The sequence below is a fragment of the Leptidea sinapis genome, chromosome 9 (assembly GCF_905404315.1).
Source record: "Leptidea sinapis chromosome 9, ilLepSina1.1, whole genome shotgun sequence".
Taxonomy (NCBI): Eukaryota; Metazoa; Arthropoda; class Insecta; order Lepidoptera; family Pieridae; genus Leptidea; species Leptidea sinapis.
Genome location: NC_066273.1, coordinates 522,575 through 546,355, shown reverse-complemented (window position 1 = coordinate 546,355; position 23,781 = coordinate 522,575). Strand labels below are relative to the sequence as shown.

The 23,781-nt window shown below is 39.2% G+C and overlaps 1 protein-coding gene and 1 long non-coding RNA gene across 3 annotated transcripts in view; one reads left to right on the top strand and one right to left on the bottom strand.

The window, feature by feature from the left end:
* LOC126965867 (uncharacterized) overlaps positions 1-23,781 on the top strand; it is a 61,510-nt gene that overhangs the window by 12,791 nt on the left and 24,938 nt on the right. The window lies entirely within an intron of this gene.
* On the bottom strand, positions 18,538-21,585 carry LOC126965893 (uncharacterized). Of its 2 annotated transcripts, none has more exons than XR_007729624.1 (4): positions 21,152-21,585; positions 20,289-20,510; positions 19,960-20,218; positions 18,538-19,881 (listed from the first exon to the last, which is right to left on the bottom strand). It is a non-coding gene; the product is annotated as an uncharacterized LOC126965893 (long non-coding RNA). The 2 variants fall into 2 exon arrangements; XR_007729623.1 differs by having other exon boundaries at positions 19,960-20,208.

The following is a 23,781-nucleotide window of genomic DNA, read 5'->3' as shown; positions in this document are numbered from 1 at the left end:
GGACATAGCCTTCACAATCGCCGTGGCGAGTAAGACTTGTTGTTGTACCTTGTCCGTAGAAAAACAGGAGACCACTTGCGTAGAGTCGGTTGTATTCACTTCTGAAACAGTGGCAACACACCCACTCGTTTCATTCTTATTTATATTGGGATTGTTACATCCCGTGGGATGTAATATCGCGTGGTGCCTTCGCTTACATATGCGACATTTAATATTTGAGCGACAGTGTTTGGCCGAATGGTTGCTACCCATACAATTAAAACAAATATTATTTTGTAAAACAAATTTGCGACGAGAGTCTACTGGTAGATTTTGGAATTTTTTACATAATAGTAATTTGTGATCAGACTTACAGAATGGGCAAATCGACATCACGTCATATGCAGCGATTTTACCTTAGCTAATTGGCTATGCCCTGAAATTGGCGTGGTACCTAAAAATTCAAGCGCTTTAAATCTATTAGTTAAAAACTATTTAAATTCTTTATAGGTAGGCAAATCATTAGTCAGTTTAGTTACATTGAATTCCCACTGACGCCTTGACTCTGTGTCCAATTTTAATGTTAAGATATGTATAATTATAATATCCCAACTGGATGTATCAATGCCTATATTATTAAGGGATGCCAAACAATCGTTTGTGGTATTTATTAAATCTTTTAGCCCATTTGCAGACTCCACTAATAAATTCTTTTGGCTAAACAATCGTTTCAACATGTGGTGAGAAATATGTCTTTTGTTGTTGTACCTCTCAACCAACAATTCCCAACACCTTTCAAAATTACATTCCTGTATAGGAATGTGCCTTACCAATTGTTCAGCTTCGCCGAGCAACGAACTTTTTAGGTAGTGCAATTTTTGAACATTGCTTAATGAACAGTTATTAATAATAAGTGAACTGAACAAATCTTGGAAAGAAGACCATTCAGAGTAGGTTCCAGAAAAAGTAGGGATATTAATTTTTGGCAATTTTACAAAACTTTGATTTTTACTAGAGCTAGAATTACATTTAGATTCTTCGATTTGTGTATTAAAGCCTGAAAGTGTTTGTTTTAAATCACTTTTGTATTCTATAAACACGTCTTCTGTCTTATCGTATACATCATCCGGATTATAATTTTTAAGTTTTAACTCTTTTGAATTATATTTAGAGATCAATTCATTATGACCTTCTTCGAACTTTAACCATAGTGAATTTAAAGCTTCTAATCTCCCTTCAAGGTATTCCTTAGATATCCAATCTTTAGGAGATTTTTTAAAGTTACTGTGAGCCCTATATACTCTTGATTGTAAATCTATTTGTAAATTAATTGTAGATTCCATTGTACACAAAAAATTAAAAAGTTAAAAATTCAAAAAAATATTCTACGTTTCAAATAAAATTGATGAAATTTTTCTAAGTGTTTGAACACTCTTTAACCGAAGAAAAATCGGGCATAGGTTCCCCGTATCATCAGATTTTACAAAATTATTCTAAGTCTAAACTAACATGCAATTAAAATTAACTAAGTCCTTATTGCTAAAACTTAAAGTTCCAAATTGGTCCCAGAACACAAAGTAAATTTTCAAAACAAATAATTCTTAGTTCAAACACGATGTAAGAATAGTTAAAGTTCCAGAACGATAAGATTTAAAGATCAATATTGCAAAGCAAATAATATTCTTTCAACTTTTCACTTCACTAGTAGTGTAAATATAGCTTTTTACTCAGGATTTCACCACACCACTTATCTCGTGATCTTCCAAGAGTAACTTTCTTCTCGGATCCTAACGTTGCTGCAATTCCACCACGTCCCTTCCATCCAGACACGAACGCTCCCGGCTGCTTGCTCACCTGACAGTCTCCTCCCACGAGGATACTGGCGGACACTTAGCCGGATGGCTAGGCTCTCACTTGTGATTGCGGCAGCAACCCACTGCCCGCAAGAATCTCACAAAAAGCTGGCTCCGTCTATATGCAGATCCGGCTCGAAGCACCATGAAGGAAGCCGGAGGGGGTGAAGGGGAATGGAATTCAGTTCTACACTAAAATTATACCACCACAGGTTCGCTTTAGGTAGAACGTCGATTTATAGGTTTTTTTTTTTTTTTTTTTGCGCCCAAGCAAGGGAATGGGCTACCCTCCGGGATAACGACGGGAGGGAGGTGGTGAATGCTCATGCATACCAACGCAGCCTAAGTCTGCGTTGGTTATGTGGGACTCACGTGAAAACCTAGGTGCCTACCCACTAAACACCACCTGCAGTTGGCTTTGGGCAGGTGCCCTCTAAGCCTACATCGAAGGCGACCTTCTCATGGGGAGAGAGAGGCGCAAGCGGCACTCCCTATGGAGTTTCCGCTGGGATATTGCACAGAGGGTGCTATCTAATTGGGACTAGTCACATCAGAAGGATGATCACAAAATAGAGGTGAATCTAAATGCGTCTGATTGTCCCCGGATGCCAAGAGGCGTTCCAGGTCAGACGAGAGTTTGTTAGGGGGATCGGAGAGGGCGTGTCTGGGCCTCCTGACTTGATAACGTGAAGGAGGGGAGGCGGTATAATCCGCTGCCTCCTTAATCAGGGGATTTGGGTGATTGTCTGAGGACTTAAAGAAAGTTTCAGACAAGCACTTAAGGTGTTGTTGGATGGTGGGGAGCTCTAAGTCCCGGTGAAGGTCTGCGTTTCTAACACACCAGTGGGCATTGACAGCCTTACGGCAGAAAATGGATTGAACTGTTTGTAGTTTGTCTATAATATTGGGTTTCGCATTAGCGAAAACTGGAGCGGCGTAAGTCATAACCGGTCGAATGCAAACCTTGAAGAGTGTTCGCTTGTTCCTAATAGACATTTTACTGTGCCTACCTAACATACTGTTTAGGTGGTACAGATAGAAGCGGGCGGTTCCGGTCACCTTCTTGACGTGAGGCCTGAAGGTGAGTTGGGAGTCGAGGGTCACACCCAAGTACTTGGTTGTGGACCTGAAGGGGATAGGGGAGCCTAATAGATGAATGGGTCGATCCCGGCAGAAGCGTCTGCGCTTAAAATCAAAACGGACTGCGGAGCTTTTATCCGGGTTGACCTCAATACGCCATTTCCTAAACCAGTCACCTAGCTCATTAACTGAGCGTTGGAGCCTGGAGAGGACTGAAGATATCTGTTGGGACTGGTCCCAACAGATATCTTCAGTCCTCTCGTATCGTAGAGAGCGGTATCGTCAGCGAAAAGAGAGAGTTGGACTCCATTTCTAGGGATGGGAATATCGTTGGTATACGATATGTATAGAAGTGGTGAGAGCACTGAGCCCTGTGGTACCCCAGCCGTGAGCAGGCGAGGGGAGGAGAGGACACCTTCGTGTCTGAAACGAAAGGTACGTTTATGAAGATAAGAAGCTACTATGAGGACTAATCGGGATGGGAGGCCTAGAGCGTGGAGTTTATATATTAGGCCTTCGTGCCAGACTTTGTCAAAAGCCTTGGCGACGTCGAAGAAGACAGCGATTGTCTTCTTACGTTTGGGATAGAACCCGCTGTAGATGTACTCTACAATGCGGTGGACTTGCTGAGGACAAGAGTGTTTAGCACGAAAGCCGAATTGTTGATTTATTATTAAGGGAGGGCCGTCTGTTGGAAAGAGATGCTTTCTCATACGGAACAGAATAACCCGTTCAAAGACTTTCCCCATAGCCTTGAGGAGGCTGATGGGGCGATGGTTGGAGGGGATATTGAGGGGTTTTCCTGGTTTAGGGATCCCTATAACTATGGCCTCTTTCCAAGCGGTTGGAAAGAAGCAGTGGTCGAGGCAGGCGTTGAAGAGGAGGACAAGAAAGAAGATCACCTGCTCGGGGAAGTGTTTGAGCGCCAGGTTGGAAATACCGTCGGCTCCTGGAGCTTTGCGAGGTTTTAATCCACGGATGATGGATTTAACCTCCTCTACAGAAGTTGAAATGGGATCGTCGGTGAGAGGCATTGAGTTCAGACGGCTGACCTCATTCTCCACCGACGCTACGTGGAGGGGTTCAAAAGAAGAAGTGCTGGGTGAGCATTGTGAAGCAATGCTTTCAGCAAAACACTCCGCTTTATCCCTGTCCTCGAAAGCTGTACTGCCGTCGGGGCGTATCAAAGGCGGAGTGTGGAATATTGCGTCAGTACGAAGGGCTTTCGCCACTTTGTAATACGCCTGGTGTGAAGGAGATATGTTCTCCATGAGTGAATCCCAATTGGAATTCCTCGATTCGGAGAGACGTAACCTAACTTGGCTCTGAAGGAAGTTAGCGCGTGACCGTTGACACGTTGGGCGTTGGGTACTTGGCGGCTCTTCTGAGAGCTGCATTCTTGGCTCTAATGAGGTTCATGACATCAAGCGGGAGCTTATGGCTGTTAACCTTAACCACCCGCTCGTTGTCATGGAGAGCGGACTGCACTGTTTGAGTAAGTGCTTTTACCGTGATGTCAATCTTATCCGTACTATCGAAATAGTTGGACGAGATTGCATACGGTGAATTGTGGGCATCAAGTTGATGCAAGAGATTCCCTATAACCCTCCCAGTTGGTGAGGGTTTTAGGGTGTGTGGTGGTAGGGGTGGGGGCATGGGGCCCGAGCTTGAGGGAGACTGGACGATGGTCGGAGCCCAGGTCATCGAGTGGTTCAATCGCCCTTAAATTAAGAGCGACACCCTTGACCAAGGCGATGTCTAAAATATCGGGAGAGTGTGCTACGTTATCCGGGTAGTGTGTTGGAGAGGTGGGACTTAGGACGTCTAAGTCCATAGACCTAATTAGACGGCGGAGCTTGATGCCATTCCCGTTTGTGGATAGGCACTTCCAGTCAGCGTGTTTGGAGTTGAAATCCCCAAACAAGATGACCGAGTCACCTAGAGAGAGGAGAGTCTCAAGGTCGCTCTGGAGAGGGATCTTGAGAGTAGGGAGGTAGATTGAGGCTATGATCAGAGACGGATGACCTGACATGCCCAACTGACAGACGGTTGCTTCCATGTTGGTAAGCACTGGAGTAGCGATTTGCGAGCAATGAAGGGATCTCTTGTAGTAAATGGCTGTGCCTCCGCCACGACGGTCGTCGGCTCTGCCATTGTGTACAAGAGAATAGGAAGGGATCGATAATCCCTTTGAAGCGTCGGGTTTAAGGAATGTTTCTTGGATAAGCAATAGGTCGATGTCCTTATTGCGAACAAATTCCTTAATCTCTGGGAGGTTGGTGCGCAGGCCGCGCGTATTGAATGAGACAAGTGATAAGCCCTGAGGCTTCACTCGCCCCATGTTTTGTGATGAAGCGTTACGCGATTGGGACATTAATACATAGAATTCACCAGGTCTTGGTGCTCTATCATCGCAATAAGGCGCTCATGTGGAGACCTAGCTGATTTGAATTTGTTGGCGAGAATGTTGAATTCTTTAATATCGAATTCTCCATTCTTCAAGAAACTCAGGGGGTTTTGCACTCCTGAGTCTGGTTGAGTAGGTGTTGCCCATCTGCGGCCACTCGGGGTGACTTGCACGGGGCGGGAATTGACATTGGATGTCTGGGAGACCGGGGCTGCTTGTCTCCAAGAAGTGGAGAGTAAAGGCCCGGTTGGCCTGTTCCTCAGTAGAGGGAAGTTCGTGCCAGTGGCCGGAGGTGGCCCTGGTTTTGAAGACTGCTTCTTAGCAGGCTTCGATGTTGAGGGACGAGGGGCGCGGGGACATCCGCGGTAGTTCGCGGGATGTCCTTCCTGCCCACAAAGGACGCAAGCGGGAGGAGTCTCCGCATCGCGGGTGCGTTTGCACTCCTTGGTTGTATGAGGCTCTAGGCACTTGACGCACCTAGGCGGGGCTGAGCAGTTTGCAGCTGCGTGGCCATAAAGCTGGCAGCGATGGCACTGCCCTGGGAAGCCCCGTCTGTGTGGAGCTTCTACACGGATGTTAGAGAGCCCACATACGATGAGCTCTCTCTTGAAGATTTCCCTCGACTCGGGGACATTGGTAAGGATAACCAGAGCCAGTGGGTATTTCCTGCCGGAACGGCTGTACATTTTGTGTACAGCCTCGGCCTTGAACCCTTGCTTGGTCAGGTCCTCTAGGATGACCTCACTGGGGAGCTCATACGGGACGCCACGTAGAATGGCTTTCACTTTGCGCTCTTCCGGGAGCGCATAGGTGTGGTAAGCAACACTCTTATGAGTGAGGAGGCGAGTGAGGACTCGGAAGTCCTCCGTAGTCGGGACGACTACGCGGATGGCTTCACCCGTGTTTGTAGCTCGGGTGTATTGCACCTTTTTGTCGGCGCAGAGCTGTGCAACATAAGTCCACTTTGCCTTGTCTCGTATGAAGATAGGCGGTGGGGGCTTATTTGCAGGGAGGACAGGCGTGCAGCGCGTGGCTGGCTTCATAGATGAGGTGACAGAGACCTCGGGCAAGCTAATGTCGAGAGACATTAGCTTGCCCGAGGTCTCTGAGGAGAGAGTCCTCAGAGGAGGACTGGACTGGCCGCTTTCGGCCGCAGGAGGTGGAGTCGGAGAACTCCATGTCCTCGGAAGTAGATTTGTGAGCGGAGGGCTCATCGGGGGACGCGGGGGAGTCAGCAAGGGGCCGACTTTGAGTGTTGACCGCGGAGGAGTTGAAGCTATTGACTAGTGTGTGGTCGACGTGGATATTTGCGGCATTAAGCGAAGCCACAAACTGGGCTATAAGGGCGTTAAGAAGGTCCGCTGATGGAGCCATACTGATGAAGCCTCCCCGCCGAGGGCAGGGAGCAACGAGGGTTGGAAGTGGCGCGGCTATCCCTAATGGTTATAGCCGCGAACCGTCACCCTTGGGAAAGCCCAAGTGCAATGGGATCGGGTCGTCCGGTTTCTCTCAGGTCAGGAGGCCTGAGAAACGCACCGGGTCAACGTTAGCCGAGTTAGTTGTCACCGTTAGGTATCCTTCAGCTCAACCGCGATGGCACGCAACTCACTTACTACAATAAAAATTGCTGTAAAAAAGCTGCGGGCCGGAACGAATTCGACGTAACCAGTCGAACTTGGCGTAGTATACCTCGTACCACACGTAGCGGAGCTGCGTAGCGTAGCGGAGCGTGAGCACAGGCGCGTGTAGTAGTCTGCTCGGCGCGAGGGCCGAGACAAGAATCTTGATTTATTGGATATTTAATTAAATACTAACACATTTGCATTAAATACTAATAGCGTGTTTTAAAACAATTGTACAACAGTACTAGAGCCATCTAGTCATGGCTATGGGAAGTAATATTTAATTGCGGTTACATAAATGAATGGTTAAATTCAACGTTAACAAAGTGTTACACTAACTTGATTACTATACAATAGTGTGAACATTTTACACTATTTAAAAGTTTTCGCATATTGATTCTAATAACACATAGCATAATACAGGTACAAATTTTTTAATTTTTTATTTATACAAGTATTATTTAAAATATGTTGAGGTTACATTTATTATGTTGAACGAAAATTTAAACACTACGTTAAATTGTTTATAGTAACAGTTAGGGAAACACATTAAACCAGTTTTTAGTAATTTTTGATCTGATAGAATTTGTGGATGCATTAAACAAATCAAAATCAGGAAAGCCTTTTAAGATTTTAAAATTATTTGGGTAGTGAGATGCTCTTGAGAAGAATGAGTTTTGTCTGGAATTTGTCGCACAATGGGGTATATGTAAATATTTAGGATGTCTTGCGGAGATTCTGGGAATATTAAGAGTTATTTGAGAGAAGATGGGGAGCGTCAACGTGACATTGTGCAATCTTTGTTGAGAATAGAATATCAGCTATTTTGCGTCGCTCACGGAGTGATAATATATGATGTCTCTTGCATCTTGACAACATATGCAAGGAATCGTATGCCAAACTTCTTCATCCTCAATATAATAATAATAAAGCCTCATTTTGATCCATAACTTGTTGCTTATGCTTTTTTTTTATATGAGAGGGGGCAAATGGGCAAGAGGCTCACGGGATGGGGAGAGGTGAGGCAACCACCCATGGACATCCGCAACAACAGGTGTGTCAAGAAATGCGTTGCCGGCCTTTAAGGTGGGAGTATGCTTTTTTCTTGAAGGTCCCTAAGTCGTATCTGTTCGCGAAGACCGCTGCCGGTAGTTGATTCCACAAAGTGGCTTTGCGAGGCAAGAAATTTCGAACAAAACGCGCGGTTGTAGAATGCCAGACGTCTACGTGATGCGGATGGTACTTTGCACGTAATGTCCGATGGTGGAATTCGGCCGCTGGAATTAACCCGAACAGCTCCTCTGAGCACTCCCCGTGATAAATGCGGTAGAAGATGCAGAGAGAACCCACATCTCTACGCAATGCTAGAGAATCAAGCCGATCGGAGATGACTTGATCGTCGATGATTCGAGCCGCTCTTCGTTGTATGCGGTCAAATGGAAGAAGCTGGTACTGGGGAGCACCCGCCCAGAGGTGAGAACAGTACTCCATGTGAGGCCGAATTTGCGCCTTATAAAGTTGCAGGCGGTGGCTTTTAGTGAAGTACTGTCTCGCCGTACTGAGTACACCAAGCTTTTTAGAGGCCAGTTTGGCCTTCTCTTCCAAGTGACCACGGAACTGAACGTCGCTCGATATATCGACGCCAAGTATGCCAATACAGGCTGTGGCAGTTAGAGGAGTGATCTCGAATCGAGGGGATACGACAAAGGGAGACTTTTTAGTGGTGAACGCACAAACTTGTGTCTTCTTGGGGTTGATTTGGATTAAATTTTGTCGGCCCCATTCCGAGACTTTGCAAAGCATAGTCTCGATTTCAGACACAAGTTTAATCCGGTTCTCGTCGACGCTATCCCGGGACATGTTGACACGGCCGGTGTAGGAAACATACCCCTCGCTGTCGTCCGCATAGCAATGAATATTGCTGATTTGCAGCATATCATTGATATGCAGAAGAAACAGCGTGGGGGATAGCACACAGCCTTGCGGGACACCAGAGTTTATGGGTTTTAAGTCGGAGCATGCACCGTTGATAACAACCTTGATGCTCCGATCAGCCAAAAAGCTAGTGACCCATTTGCACAACTTCTCGGGAAGCCCATAGGATGGCAGTTTCGCTATAAGCGCTTTATGCCACACCCGATCAAAGGCCTTCGCTATGTCCAAACTCACCGCCAACGCCTCTCCCTTCGACTCAACCGCTTGCGCCCATTTATGGGTGAGGTATGCAAGAAGATCACCAGCTGAGCGACCCTGACGGAAACCGAACTGGCAGTCGCTGATCAGCTGGTGCCCCTCTAGGTATCCCAAGAGCTGGTGGTTGATGATCGACTCCATTACTTTGGAGAAAATGGAGCTAATGGCAATGGAGCGGTAGTTGGACGGATCTGAGCGTACACCTTTCTTAGGGATCGGGTGCACTAAAGCCGCCTTCCATAATTTCGGGACTACGCCTGATGAGTAGGAGAGCCGGAAAAGACGGGTAAGGACCGGCGCCAGTTCCGGAGCACATGTCCGCAGCACTATCGGGGGAATGCCATCGGGCCCGCTCGATTTGTGAATGTCCAAGGTGAGAAGCGCCTTAAGCACGGCACTATGCCGGATTTTTACCTCCGGCATATATGAATCGCACCGCGGAATATGCGGTGTCGGTGCACCTTGGTCATCCAGAGTCGAGTTGGACGCGAGCCCAGGAGATCAGCTTTCTCTTTCGCGTCATGGGCCAACGAGTCATCATCCCTGTGCAGTGGCGGAATGGCTGGCTGGCAGAAGTTTCCTTGGACAGCCTTGGCGAGCGACCAGAACGCACGAGTTCCCGAGGGAAGGCGTGCAAGTCTCTCGACAATTCTGCCAATGTGCTTCGACTTCACGTCAGCAATAACTCTTTTGAAGGACCTGGAGGCATGATTGAAGTGTTTTTTAAGTTCGCTGGAATTCACACCCTTAGATACCACCGCATTGACCCAAGCCTGATAGCACTCCTGCTTTCGGCGAGAGGCCATTTTGCAGGAGCGGTCAAACCATGGTTGGGACCTGCCACCGATAGGCACAGAGGAGGATGGAATGAAGAGTTCCATACCTTGCAGTACCACATCAGCAACAGCGTCAGCAGCGGCATCTGGATCTCCCAGCGAAAAACAGATCTGCCTCCACGGGTAGGATGCAAAAAAGCACCGCATCTCGTCCCATTCTGCTGACCTATAGTGCCACACGCGGCGACAGCCTAAGAAGCGGGGCCGTGTTAGGCGCAAGATTGGCACGATGCTCCGGATCAGGCAGTGGTCCGACGATCCCAGAGGAGGGTCAACGGAAACTAGGTAGCCGTCCGGATGTGAGGTCAACAGAAGGTCCAACAGTGAAGGTGTATGATCTTGCACATCTGGGATTCGCGTTGGCGCAATAACCAGTTGCGTCAGACCATATGCTAAGGCGAAGTCGTGAACAGATCTCCCTGCATGATCGGTGGTACGTGAGCCTAGCCATTCGGCGTAGTGGGCGTTAAAATCACCTAGAAACACGATCTCTGCAGTGGGGATCTGCTCTAATACGGAATCTTTAGCCATTTGGATGTGTTCGAGGAGCCAAAAATCCTGAGCCTTCTATTTCTTTGAGTTGTGGATCTCGTTAAAGTAACGGCCTCCACCAGTTTTTTCCATAGTATTCTATTTTTGTTTTTATGCATATTTCCTACTAATCTCTTATATGTCATCAGTCCACCGTCTGGTTGGTCTGCCGACTCTTAATGAAGAGTGTGCAAATGTGCCTTATGTTGGTCCATTTCATGTGTATCGTGAAATATGTCCTGCCCATTGCCACTTAAGCTTCAGGGCTCGTGTCAGTGCATCTGAAGCTTTTGTTTTCTGTAGTATGGACTCATTTTTAATTTAGTGTTTTCTGTTTATTTTCAGAATGCACCTTCCATTACTCTGTGTACAATGTATCATCTGTCATCCTCATCCTCAATATAGGCTCTTTAATATTATAATAACCCCTTGCAATCAAAACAATTCTTACATGTGTCTTGAATCTTTTGTCAGGCAATTCTGTTCTGATCGTGGGAAGTTTATATAGAATCTAACAGAATCTCCCAAAATTTACTTAATTGCGTAACTAACTAGTTCTAAAATTGGGTGCAAAGAGGATGTAAATACTATGTAATAAAAGGCGGGACTGCCTAAGTAAAAATTGAAATTTTGTTAAGTATGAAACGTGCAGTCATTTGACATATGTTTGAAACAGTAATTACAATATGGCAACGAAGTATAATCCGGCTAAGTGTGAATGCGAACAGTTGCTTGAAACGTAGTGGGTTTCGGCTATCTCCGTTTCTTACAAGATTACAGCCGTCACCTGTCAATCTATCAATGACTGCACGTTTCATACAATCGAGTGAATCGCTTTTTTTTAGAGAGTTTCGCTAGGCTAGCTTGGTATGGCAATTTTATGTTTATATCTAGTCTTAAAGTTTATACAGTTCACACTTTTTAATTTTATAATACATTTTAAAATTAGAACTCACACGGATGTATTGTGATAGAAAAAAAGTTTAAATTTTTCTTATAATAGTTTTTAATAGGGTGATCTACATAGTAGGAGTAAGTTTGTTATAATCCATCACATTCCCGAATTAAGGAACTTTTAATCTGTTAGAATTAATGGTGTTACATTAATTAAGTTATATTAAGTCAGTACATTCAAAAAATCACTTCAAAGCTGACAAATGTCCGGATTTCTTAAATAAATCGATAAAATGCTAAGCACGATATTTGAGAGTTTGTGAACTCAGGGGTGTACTTATTTAGTAACTAGTTTGTCAGTGACTCATCCCACTATATATTAGTCAAACACTGTATGTGGGATCAGAAAAAAATTATAATATTAGGCATCGTGTGCCGGGTCGTCTCCTTCTCTCAAAAATGTACGAAGGGGACGGTGGATGGTTCATGCGTCAATTCGTGAACGGGTGCTGCTTGTGGTGCCAGGTAGACTTGTTATGACAGTTTTAGAAGTGGGAGAGTCACGCTGCCGTCTAATGACGTCAGCACAATCAGGCCAGACTGGTCCGGGTTAATTACCACACTCGCACAGAATACTGGCGTGAAGTAGCTGCCTAGTGCCGCTATGTTTCGCATAGTTCGTGTCGTTCGTGTTAGTTAGTGTCGAGGACCGGAGGCCATCCCTTCCTCCCCCCCCCTCCCCCGCCAACAAAATATGAAAGCGGTCCGTAAAAAGATATTACCCCAGGAGGGTACCGGCTCTACCAGAGCCGGAGAATCCCGTTCCGAAGAGCTGTTCAACCTGATTCCTGCCGCCGAATTCCACCTTCGCACGACACGCCACAAGTTAGGATATCATCCCCACCATCTGGATGTGTGGCGGTCCTCCACAGTGCGGTTTTCAAGGAGCTTTCTCCCTCGTACTACAAAGCTGTGGAATGAGCTTCCTTGTGCGGTGTTTCCGAGACGATACGACATGGGTACCTTCAAAAAAAGCGCGTACACCTTCCTTAAAGACCGGCAACGCTCTTGTGATTCCTCTGGTGTTGCAAGAGAATGTGGGCGGCGGTGATCACTTAACACCAGGTGACCCGTACGCTCGTTTGTCCTCCTATTCCAGAAAAAAAAAGTAATCACGATTCACGAAGCATCCTTACATACAAAATGAATTCAAGCTCTAAAGGTTAAAGCCAATATATGATTATTTATTCTACAGTTTATTATTTATTACTTTTTATGAAATATATGATATTATTTAAATACAATTCATATATTAGATGCAGCACCTAACCAATTAGTTATATATATTACAGCCTTGTTAAATGCTCTATCTGATTGAAAAGAGGGGCCGTTGAGTTTTTTGTATGTTCTTCTCACGAGCTCTACTTATCCCGAATAATATGGTAAATTCAGTAATTTAAAATAAATATTTATAGGGACAGTTCAAAAGGGCTTAGTTAAAGCCTAATTGAAAAAGGTATATTTGAATTTGTATATAAGTGGGAATAGAGTTCTCAGGTATTAACAAAATACATACACTTAACAATTCCGGCACTCCTTTTATGAAGTACTAGCTGATGCCCGCGACTTCGTCCGCGTAGATTTATCTAATTGAAATGATGATAAATGATTTATTTAATAACCCTTTAGGGTTATTAATAATAATACGCAAGTTTGGGAGTGAAGATTACCCCATGTACTATTCCAGTTCCGGTTCCCGTTTTCGCTCCCATTCCCAACATATTATATGAATCTTATTTAGAGGAAGATTGCTACGGCAAACTAAGCCTACTATTGGAATAGTTATAGCTCATCGACGTGAATTTCAGTTTTTCACAAATCCCGCGGAAACAATGGATTTTTCCGGGAGAAAATGTAGCCTATGTCCATTCGAAAACTCTAGTCTATCGCTGTACCAAATTTTACCAAAATCGATTTAGTAGCTCCGGCGTAAAAGCGTAACATACCAACTTACATTCACATTAATTATATAAGGGATATTAATAGAGATGGTGAAATTTGAATAAATGAACTCGCTACGAAGATATACATAAGAATATTCTCATAAATTATTTTTATCTCATTAAGTTTCACGCGCTATTTGTCTCTATATGGTGAATTTATTAGCAAAAACCTTATTTTCCGTTTTTCATAAGCTTTAGCGCTATCTTCACTCTCTTTTTCACTTTACTTTCACATTTATTGGATCCTATATCTACGGAGTAAAAATTATTTGAATTTTTTGTTTATTAAGAAATTAAAAATAGGGTTTATGTTAATGTTAAAAATATCTTAAGAATTTTTAGTATAAAACAACATCAAAAGCCAGTTTCAATAATAGTAGGCTTGATTTAAGATATTTAATATTATGTTGGTTTAGTGGATTCGTTTGCAAACATTCAAGTAGTTATAATATAGGATAAGTACAAGTACAAGTACCGTACCGTACTGGCAAACGTTGTTTTGCCATATAAATGTACGTTACGCCCGCTCATTGTATGAATAGTCTGAATTATTTGTATTTTGAATGTAGAGGTATTTATAGTCAAAAAAATATAGGCTTGGGATAAGTAATCATCTTAAATTATATACAATAATAAATTATATTATTCCATTCTGTTCTCCATTTATTAGTATGAACATTTTATTATCCCGGTGTTCCTGGTTAGATACTTTTATCTAATGACCTTAGAATATTGCCCTTTGCCAAATTACGAAAAATATAGTGTTGACATTCGTGCGGAAATCTTCAAGTAAAAACAATAATAAAATTGATGTCTTTGCATTGACTAAAATCGGGTTCAAAGATTTCAGTACAGTGTAGAGCTACAATGGCCACATTAAATAAATGGCTATATTCATGCCAATTTTTGTAATACCGCACGGTGTCACAGACCAATGCGCGAATATAGGAAGGCTCACCGGAATCATAAAAAATACATAATTCACCTAAATAAATCAATTCGGAGCAAGTAAGTAATCTAGTAGCCACGCGCTAGCGTAGGCACTAATACCTACTACGCCAAGCCGTAGTACGCGCTGACTGCTACATTGCACCCCGTAGTAGGCGCTGTCACCTGCTACGCTGCGCCGCAGCCGTTTAGAAGGTAGGTGAATAAGTAGTAGCAGCTCTTATAAGGATGATTTAAATTTGGTTTTTAAAACCCATGCTTTAAATCCTCTATTAAAGATTCTGAAATAGTAAGCTTATTGCCAACATTAAACCACCCAATGTCCTAATAACCATTACACATCCAAAACGAGTGTTGTAATGTTGTACTGAATTTCAAAACATCACTCCTTTGATTTTTTTATCGATCCCTTCATGCGCCAAGAGTTTCAACAGACAGCCACATTCTTATTGCTCGATGCGTGGTATCTGTATGAATTAAAAAAAAAAGAAATTTTCGTTTTTCCACACTAGCAGAACGTCGCGCGCTCTAAAAATAGTAGGTTATTAGGTTACTACTAGGACTGGCTGTTTTAATGTTAGCGGTACGCTAAGTGTTTCAGAATCTTTTAGAGGATTCCAATTCTGGGGGTAGATAAACTCTTGTATGCAACAGCAAAATTCTGGTATTAAAACACTAATGTGATACTATTTTCATAAACCCACATTCGTGTTTTAATACACCTTATTACACAACAGTTGTATAAATAACTATTAATTTGTTTATTTGAAAATTTGAATTAGAAACTTAAATTTTTAGATTTATTCTTGATATTCTTTAATGATTACGGTTAAGTAGCTTCTACCCATGTGTTCATTTAACATGTCTTTAGTTTAAAATGACATCATCTTGTTTCAATCTCATTAATATTATCCATTCAATTTATTTTAATGTAATTAGGTAATGGGGATTTTATAGAAATTTGGCGTCATCATGAATGAGTAAATGGAATTCATTAAGACGAGAATTTGACTGAACGCGAAAACGAATTAAACTTTGTAATGACTTTAACTTTTGCGGTGGATATAATAGAAATATTCTTGAGAGAGACTAATTTTATGAAAAGGGAGAGGTTCGTTTTAGTAACGGTAGTTTTGATTTATATATCGTGTTCGTACTAGTATAGTTTATGTCTAGACTAGGCCAGTGACATAATAGCTGTAGTAGCAATCTATTGTACATCATCATCATCATCATTTCAGCCGGAAGACGTCTACTGCTAGACAAAGGCCTCCCCCAAATATGACCATGACGATTGGTCCTACGCTGCCCTCATCCAACCTACTCCGACGATCTTGACCAGATCGTCGGTCTTTCTTGTGGGGGGCCTACCGGCACGTGGTTGCGATTCGAGGACCTTACTGCCCCAACGGCCATCTGCCCACTGCCACTTCAGTTTCGCAATCATTTGCACTATGTCGGTTACTTTGGTTCTCCTACCGATCTCCTCATTTCTGATTCGATCTCGTAGGGAAACGAGATCGACTTAAAAATATAATAACATACTTTAAAAAAATGATAATTGCGTATATACTTACAGGCAATGAGACATGCATGAAAAAATAATTTTGTGACGTTTTTTGTTGGCTATAAAGTAATAGCCAGTTATATAAATCTTAAGCATATTATGCAACTACTTCTACACCAATAAATAGAAAAATATATTTAAAACAAACACATTAAATATGAAACAAATTTTAATTAAATAATTATTTCAAAATTTACAAAATATTAAATCAAATAATTTTCTTAAAAATGTTTCTATTAATTTTTAGATTATTATAATAATCGTAATAATAAGTACAATTTTTAAATTCCTTACTTAAGTTCAATTTACCGTTAGTTAATTAAAATTATTAGTAAATCATCTAAATTTTTTAATCTATTCAATTATTCTTTAATAATCCTTTTTTGTTTATAATTTTTCCTTTTTGGGTTTCTACTAATTAGTATAAATGGGCAATGCCGTGCTAATTGGACAATAAATAAAAAAAATAAAGAATCTAAGGGAAATAATTGCATTTCCTATTGAAATATTTTTATTTGACATAGGATCTTAAATCACTTACATGATTACTTGCCCTTTCAAAAATGTATGGCTTCAGACCTGTGAAGAACAGGTGCAGGGAACTCAGCGGATTTAAAAAAAAATAATATTTTGTTACACTAAAATTTATTATTTAAATAACCTAAGGGCGGTCGCTCCATTCCTAATCTGTTGTGTCTGTGTTACTATACTATAAAACTATTTTCACAATTCCATTTAATTTCGTACCAAATGAGGTACATTTGTTTTGTATTTTCATCATCAGGGATCATTTTATAAAAGCATATACATCACCTAACAACAGACTTAATAACTCGACTTAACCGAGTAGCAGACATAACAAGTTGTATGTGTTACTGGTATTAACATTATGATTTTCACAGTGTCTTGAAAATTCGATTATATTCATATGTATATTCACTCATAAAATAGAATATATCGAGAGGCAACAGCTATATATTTATTTCTTTAAATGTTCTCTCAATGATTACTTAGGTTATAAACAGCGCAAAAAACCCTCTTCTGCAGCACAAAGATTGTATTAATATCGGCTGCATTTCCCTAAAGTAATAATTGGGGTTTTTAGGGGGAAAGGGCGCCGGTGTCGGACGCAACTTACGTCGACACTCTGGCTCCTTCTCATATCTAAGTTAAAACCATTGTTTTATTTAAATAAATTCTTGACCAAATTGAATAAATCTGATTTGATTTGAATATTATATTTAAAATAATAGACAAAAAACTATGGCATTAGAATACCATACTAATTTAAAAACTTATTTCATTTATGAAGACGTTACCAATTTTCCCCACTTTTTGGGTAACGGGTGATCTTACAGCGACAATACACTTAAACAGCTTTTGTTACTTAAATGTACTATGTTACAATCTTACCTCACCATTCACTTTCTCAGCATGAATGTCTTTATTCCGTCTGTAATCCATGTTTTTACTCTGATAGCTTGCATATTCATGTAAAGGTATTATATTTCGCCGCTTTTCTCCGCAATTCTCACACTCAAAACAATATACCCCGAATATTTGGAAATAAAGCAATATTAGATACATTTCACGCTATCGAAGTAATGGCTTTCAATACTTCAATTTTATTATCTATAAAGTTTTATGACGTGCATATGGGTTTTCACATTTGATGCTAGGGATGTAATAGTCCATTGTGGATACTATTCACAAAATTACTCTATCGTCTATCAGCTCTGACATATATCATCTCTGAAACTCTACTTTTATTTCGCTATTTTCTTTTTGATTTTTAATGATCATTAGAATATTGCTATATCATCTTTTATATGTATCTAATTAATTATATTTGAATTAACACTACGAGTTACTCTGACAAGATTCTACTGATTTACATTGTTAAATGATATATTAACATATTATATATATATAAACACTTTAACAAATAAATGATTAGAATAATATATATATTTATGCAATGCAAAGACACAGAGAATATTAGTAAAATTTTATGAGAGGTATGCTTATCATTATCGAAATTTTTACCCATTTTGTTAATTAAATATAAAATAAACAATAATTCTCTTGCCTTAGTTGTTACAAGGCAAAGATGTTCTGCTTAACTTTAAATATATTTCATTTATATATTAATACGCATAGTGAAAACTTTGTACCCCTATTTAAAAAATAGATAGAACTGATGAACGTGAAATTTAATACAGTTAGTTTGTACGGAGGAGAAGTTTTTTTATTATCAAATGCATTTTAAATACATTAAATTAATTAAAATACATATCACACACACTACCGCTTGAATGACATACGACGTACACACACTTATATTAAAGAGAACTTTGACAAATAAACCCTTTGAACACTTTCGCACTACAATCGATTCGTATCCGTGAAAACATGGTCCGAAGTAGTCTTAGAACTATTTCTATGGTAGTTTACGCACTAGACCCGGCTTCCGTCATCCGATATCTTTCAGTCAATCGTTAGTAATAGTACAACGGACCGTTTTTCACAGATTTGGCTCGGACGTAGTGTCAAAGCGCTCAATAGTGTATAAACTTAAAAATGAAATGAATTACGGTCGAATCTCGACCTCTAGGAGACAAACTAGTATATATTTTGTAATGAGGCACAACTTTAAATTTGACCAAAATTAATTTTCATTAAAATGTAATGATATAAATTGTAAATTTCCTTAAATTTGAGTTGTATAATACAGCACAGTTGCTTCAAACAAGATGTGTATCTACACTTTTTGTGGTCAGTGTACATGCTAAGAAACATATAGACTTAATTGGAAAACTTTTAATTAAGACATAAAGTATCCTCAGGTTTCGATAGCAAACACAAACCTGAACAAATCCTTCTTCAGAAGTACGTCAGTTAATTTAACTCAGCGTACTGAATTGCTTTAGATTAATCATTTAAAACTAAAACGTATTTACTTCAGCTCCAATTGCTTAAGTTTAATCGGTTCTCTATTCATGGGATATGATTTACAAACAGTTTTAATTTACTAACTGACTTATGCTCAATGTCTCAAACTTTAAAAAAAAACATGTGTGCTGTGCAATTCACACGTGGTAGAAGTAAAACCTTCAAAAATTTTGGCTTCAAGATGGTCAGCACTTGTACAATCATTTTAAGATGTGCATTGTTCCTCTTAACTGCATATGAAGTCCTGGTACATGTTATCATCCTAACACATGATTTCAACCGCTATGAAATATATTATTATTACCGCTACCATATTTATGTTCTCCTGGTGTCTAAGTAGCAATACGTCGTGCGCATGACGTCAGAATATATTATGGTATACTCGTGTCGTACGTAAGCCAATCTCTTCTTCAACTATGATCGCCTGGTACCAAAACACTAATGCTTCCTATCTCATTCTCCCGCCAGCTGAATCCTATACATTTTTACCTGTTTGTGTCTCTTTTGTTTCACCAAGTTTCAAAATCACAAAGACTTAGAAGTTTCACACCAAAAAGTAATTTCTTACTAAATAGCCTAAGCACATGGTCGTACTCGGTACGGTCCGGACTTATACCGAATTATGTGCGATGAACAATGCGAAATACCATAGAATATGCTCACCCTAATTTACAATAACTACAGGATTATCTATATATATAAAAATGAATTGCTGTTCGTTATTCTCACTAAAACTCGAGAACGGCTGGACCGATTTGGCTTATTTTGGTCTTGAATTATTTGTGGAAGTCCAGAGAAGGTTTAAAAGGTGAATGAATATAAAAATGCTTGGAATTAAATAAAACCAACAATTTTGTTCTTCCTTTGATGTGCCTCCCGTCGTTCAGAAATCAAATCGTCGTCGCTCGTCTCGTCCCTTTTTTTGTGTATTTAAAATAGAACGTAGATTTATTAAACAATTGGCATAAAGTATACTTTGCTCTTCAAACATCGGCTGGGATGAACCATGTGAAGAACTGTAAAATACGAAAATTATTGAAAGTTTTGCGGCTATGATATTTTTTTTTATTGAAAAGGAGGACAAACCTCGTTACCTGGTTTTAAGTGATCACCGCCGCCCACAATTACTTGCAACACCAGAGGAATCACAGGAGCATTCACCTTTAAGGAAGGTGTACGCGTTTTTTTGAAAGTACGATGACGAATCGTCCCGGAAACACCGCACAAGGACGCTCAAGCTTGGTTGTACGTGGAAGAAAGTTCTTGGAAAACAGTACTGTGGAGGAACGCCGCACATCCAGATGGTGGCGATGATATCCTAATTTGTGGCGTGATGAGCTAAGCTGGAATAAACTAATAATTAAAGTAGAAAACTAAATATAATTCTATTTTTGTACAATTTAAAATAAAAATACTGCTGCACCTATATTTTCGCGGCAGATTAATCGTCTAGCGTGACACAGGTTAACAAAAAACAAATAGTCAGTCTTGTATCTGCTGTATATCATACAAACTGGTTCCTTGTCATCTGTGGGATCCAAACACACTCGGCTACATTGTTTGTCACCATTTAGACTTCTTGATACTTTAAGTTAATTACTAGTTTTTTTGGAAAACGACGTGGTTTCATGGAGCACACAGAAAACTGAAAATGAATATAAAATAAACAATATACATAATTAAATCAATTATGTCTTATTGAATTTTTTGGAGCGTTTTCAAACATCAACCCTGTGGATAAATTGGGCATTTTCGTATCGCAGCGGACACTAATATTAGCTTAGCAAATATAACTCTTACTTAGAACAGTGCATATAAAGTAATTATATAAATCTTAAGCATATTATGCAACTACTTCTAAACCAATAAATAGAAAAATATATTTAAAACAAACACATTAAATATGAAACAAATTTAAATTAAATAATTATTTCAAAAATTACAAAATATTAACTCAAATAATTTTCTTAAAAATGTTTCTATTAATTTTTAGATTATTATAATAATCGTAATAATAAGTACAATTTTTAAATTCCTTACTTAAGTTCAATTTACCGTTAGTTAATTAAAATTATTAGTAAATCATCTAAATTGTTTAATCTATTCAATTATTCTTTAATAATCCTTTTTTGTTTATAATTTTTCCTTTTTGGGTTTCTACTAATTAGTATAAATGGGCATTGCCGTGCTAATTGGACAATAAATAAAAAAATAAAGAATCTAAGGGAAATAATTGCATTTCCTATTGAAATATTTTTATTTGACATAGGATCATAAATCACTTACATGATTACTTGCCCTTTCAAAAATGTATGGCTTCAGACCTGTGAAGAACAGGAGCAACGAACTCAGCGCATTTAAAAAAAAAAAATGTTACACTAAAATTTATTATTTAAATAACCTAAGGGCGGTCGCTCCATTCCTAATCTGTTGTGTCTGTGTTACTATACTGTGAAACTAGTTTCACAATTCCATATAAATAAACAATTCAATATAAAATAAACTATATACATAATTAAATCAATTATGTCTTATTGAATTTTTGTAGCGTTTGCAAACATCAACCCTGTGGATAAAGTGGGCATTTTCGTATCGCAGCGGACACTAATATTAGCTTAGCAAATATAACTCTTACTTAGAACAGTGCATATAAATCTTTGAGTCATAAATTATTATCGTTTTGATGAAATAAGGCTTAAGGCTAAAAAACCAACAGTTTGTTCGGCCAACAATACAATTTGTAAAAAAATAATATGCAATATATAGAAAATAACAATATATTTTATGGATTTCATTGATAAGAAAAAACTTATTACTCACAACACTATAAATATCTAAAATTGATAAAGGCACTTACTTGTTCACTGAAATTAAAATATTTGGCCAAACATGTATTTTCTCCAGAAACATGGTGAAATAATATTTATAAGAATGATGGGGCAGGTATCTGTTGGGTTATTAAGTTAGACGTTGTGTTATAATTGTTTGGATATTTCAAATTAATTTAGTTCGCGTGTTATTTAATTAACCTGTTCGTATTAGGTAGGAATTCATAATATGTGCTTGTTCTTCAGTAAGTAGTGATGCAAATAAATTCAGTTTACCGAAATGCATAAAAGTTATGCTTCTGATGTTAATTTTAACATCATTGTCATCAGCCGGAAGACGTCCACAGCTGGACAAAGGCCTCCCCAAAGATCACCATGACGAGCTATGTGCCCTGGCCATTGCCATTTCAGTCTTGCAATCAAGTATGTCGGTGACTGGTTCTCCTAACATGATAACATTTTAACGTAACAACTAATAAATGTTATTTTATTATTCGGGTCTCCGTTTATTATGTTATTATTGTTTGTTATGAATAAAGTTGACAATGAACAATTTTTTGTTGATTAGCTTATCTAATAATTATTCCCGATATTTTTGCCCTGTTTCAAGTATAATGGATGTTGTAAGTGTAGTCACATCTTGCACCTAACTAAAAACATTATAAATTAACCTTGGAATATGTACTTTAAACTGTTATCTTAATATTTTTTAGTCATCAATTATTATTTTTAATTGTTATTTTAACCATTAAATATGACTTGTCTGGCTACGCGCCCTCGCCCTATGCGCAAAATTTTGCATCGAAACGATAAAGTTTAGCTCAATTGTGGAGCGGATTAAATTTACAGAATTTCTCTTTGAAGCGTTCTTCCTCACGTAACTCATTATTACGTTTCCGAACATTTCGTACGACTCCATTTATTATTCCGCATGAGTCACATGAAACGTTCTGATGATTTCACATTTCAATGGTATGAACATCAGAATATTTTTATTCGAAGATTGTTATGACAGGGTTTTTTACATAAATTGATTTTAAGATCTACAGATCTATTACTGTCACTCAAATTTAACGGTTTATCGTTATTAAATAAATACTTTCCCATCCACACCATTAACTTTACTAGAATAAAATTATATTCGAATTATAATACATAGAATTATACATTCATGTACTGAATATAATAATAATACAATAAATATTTATTTATTTTCTCCTCACAAAGATCTTAAAGCTAAAACAGTTCAGTAGCGTTATATTTTATAACAGCTAGTATTTTGTGAGGAGCTGGTGTCTGAAGTAGGTTGAGCCTGTATTTTTTTTAGTGTTACAGATCACCAGGACCTCACCCCTATATTATTTAAGGATCACAATTATTAAAAAAGTATACATTATATTTGTAGTTTGATTTTTATAAAACGTTTTTGTGGCAAAGATTACTATAGTATAAGAACTTAAAAAATTATAAGTATATTTTTGTGTAAAGTGCCGTGGCTTTTTAATGAATAAATTAAAGTGTTAGGCAATTTTATTCATAAAATTATATTAAATAGTTTTTTTTTCACTCAGCATCAAATTAAGGGCAAAAGTCATTTTAACCGACTTCAAAAAAGGAGGAGGTTCTCAATTCATCGGTATTTTTTTATGTTTGTTACCTCAAAACTTTCGACTGGGTGAACCGATTTTGATAATTCTTTTTTTATTTGGAAGACCATATGGGAAGCACCAGGCTTCCCGTGTGGTAGATTTATTAATTAGATTGTATAAAACTACGCAATTATTTTTGTTCTTTTTAGTGCATATTATATCCATTGTTTTGGAATAGTGTTTTTAAAGTCGGTGATTTTTTTGTTATATTTGTTCGATATTACTTTTTATAAAGTTTTGAGATTTTTGAATAGCTTTCTATCTTAAGAACTAGTTTAGTTTGTACAAATTATTCTTGTAACCAAAATTTATGAACGATACCGGACTCGATCCCGCAACCTCTCGGGTTCCGTCCGAGCGCTCTTACCAACTGACGAAACCGTTCGAGAGACGCATGGATCGTAAATCTTTTTATGACTTGTTCAACTCTCAGGTTATG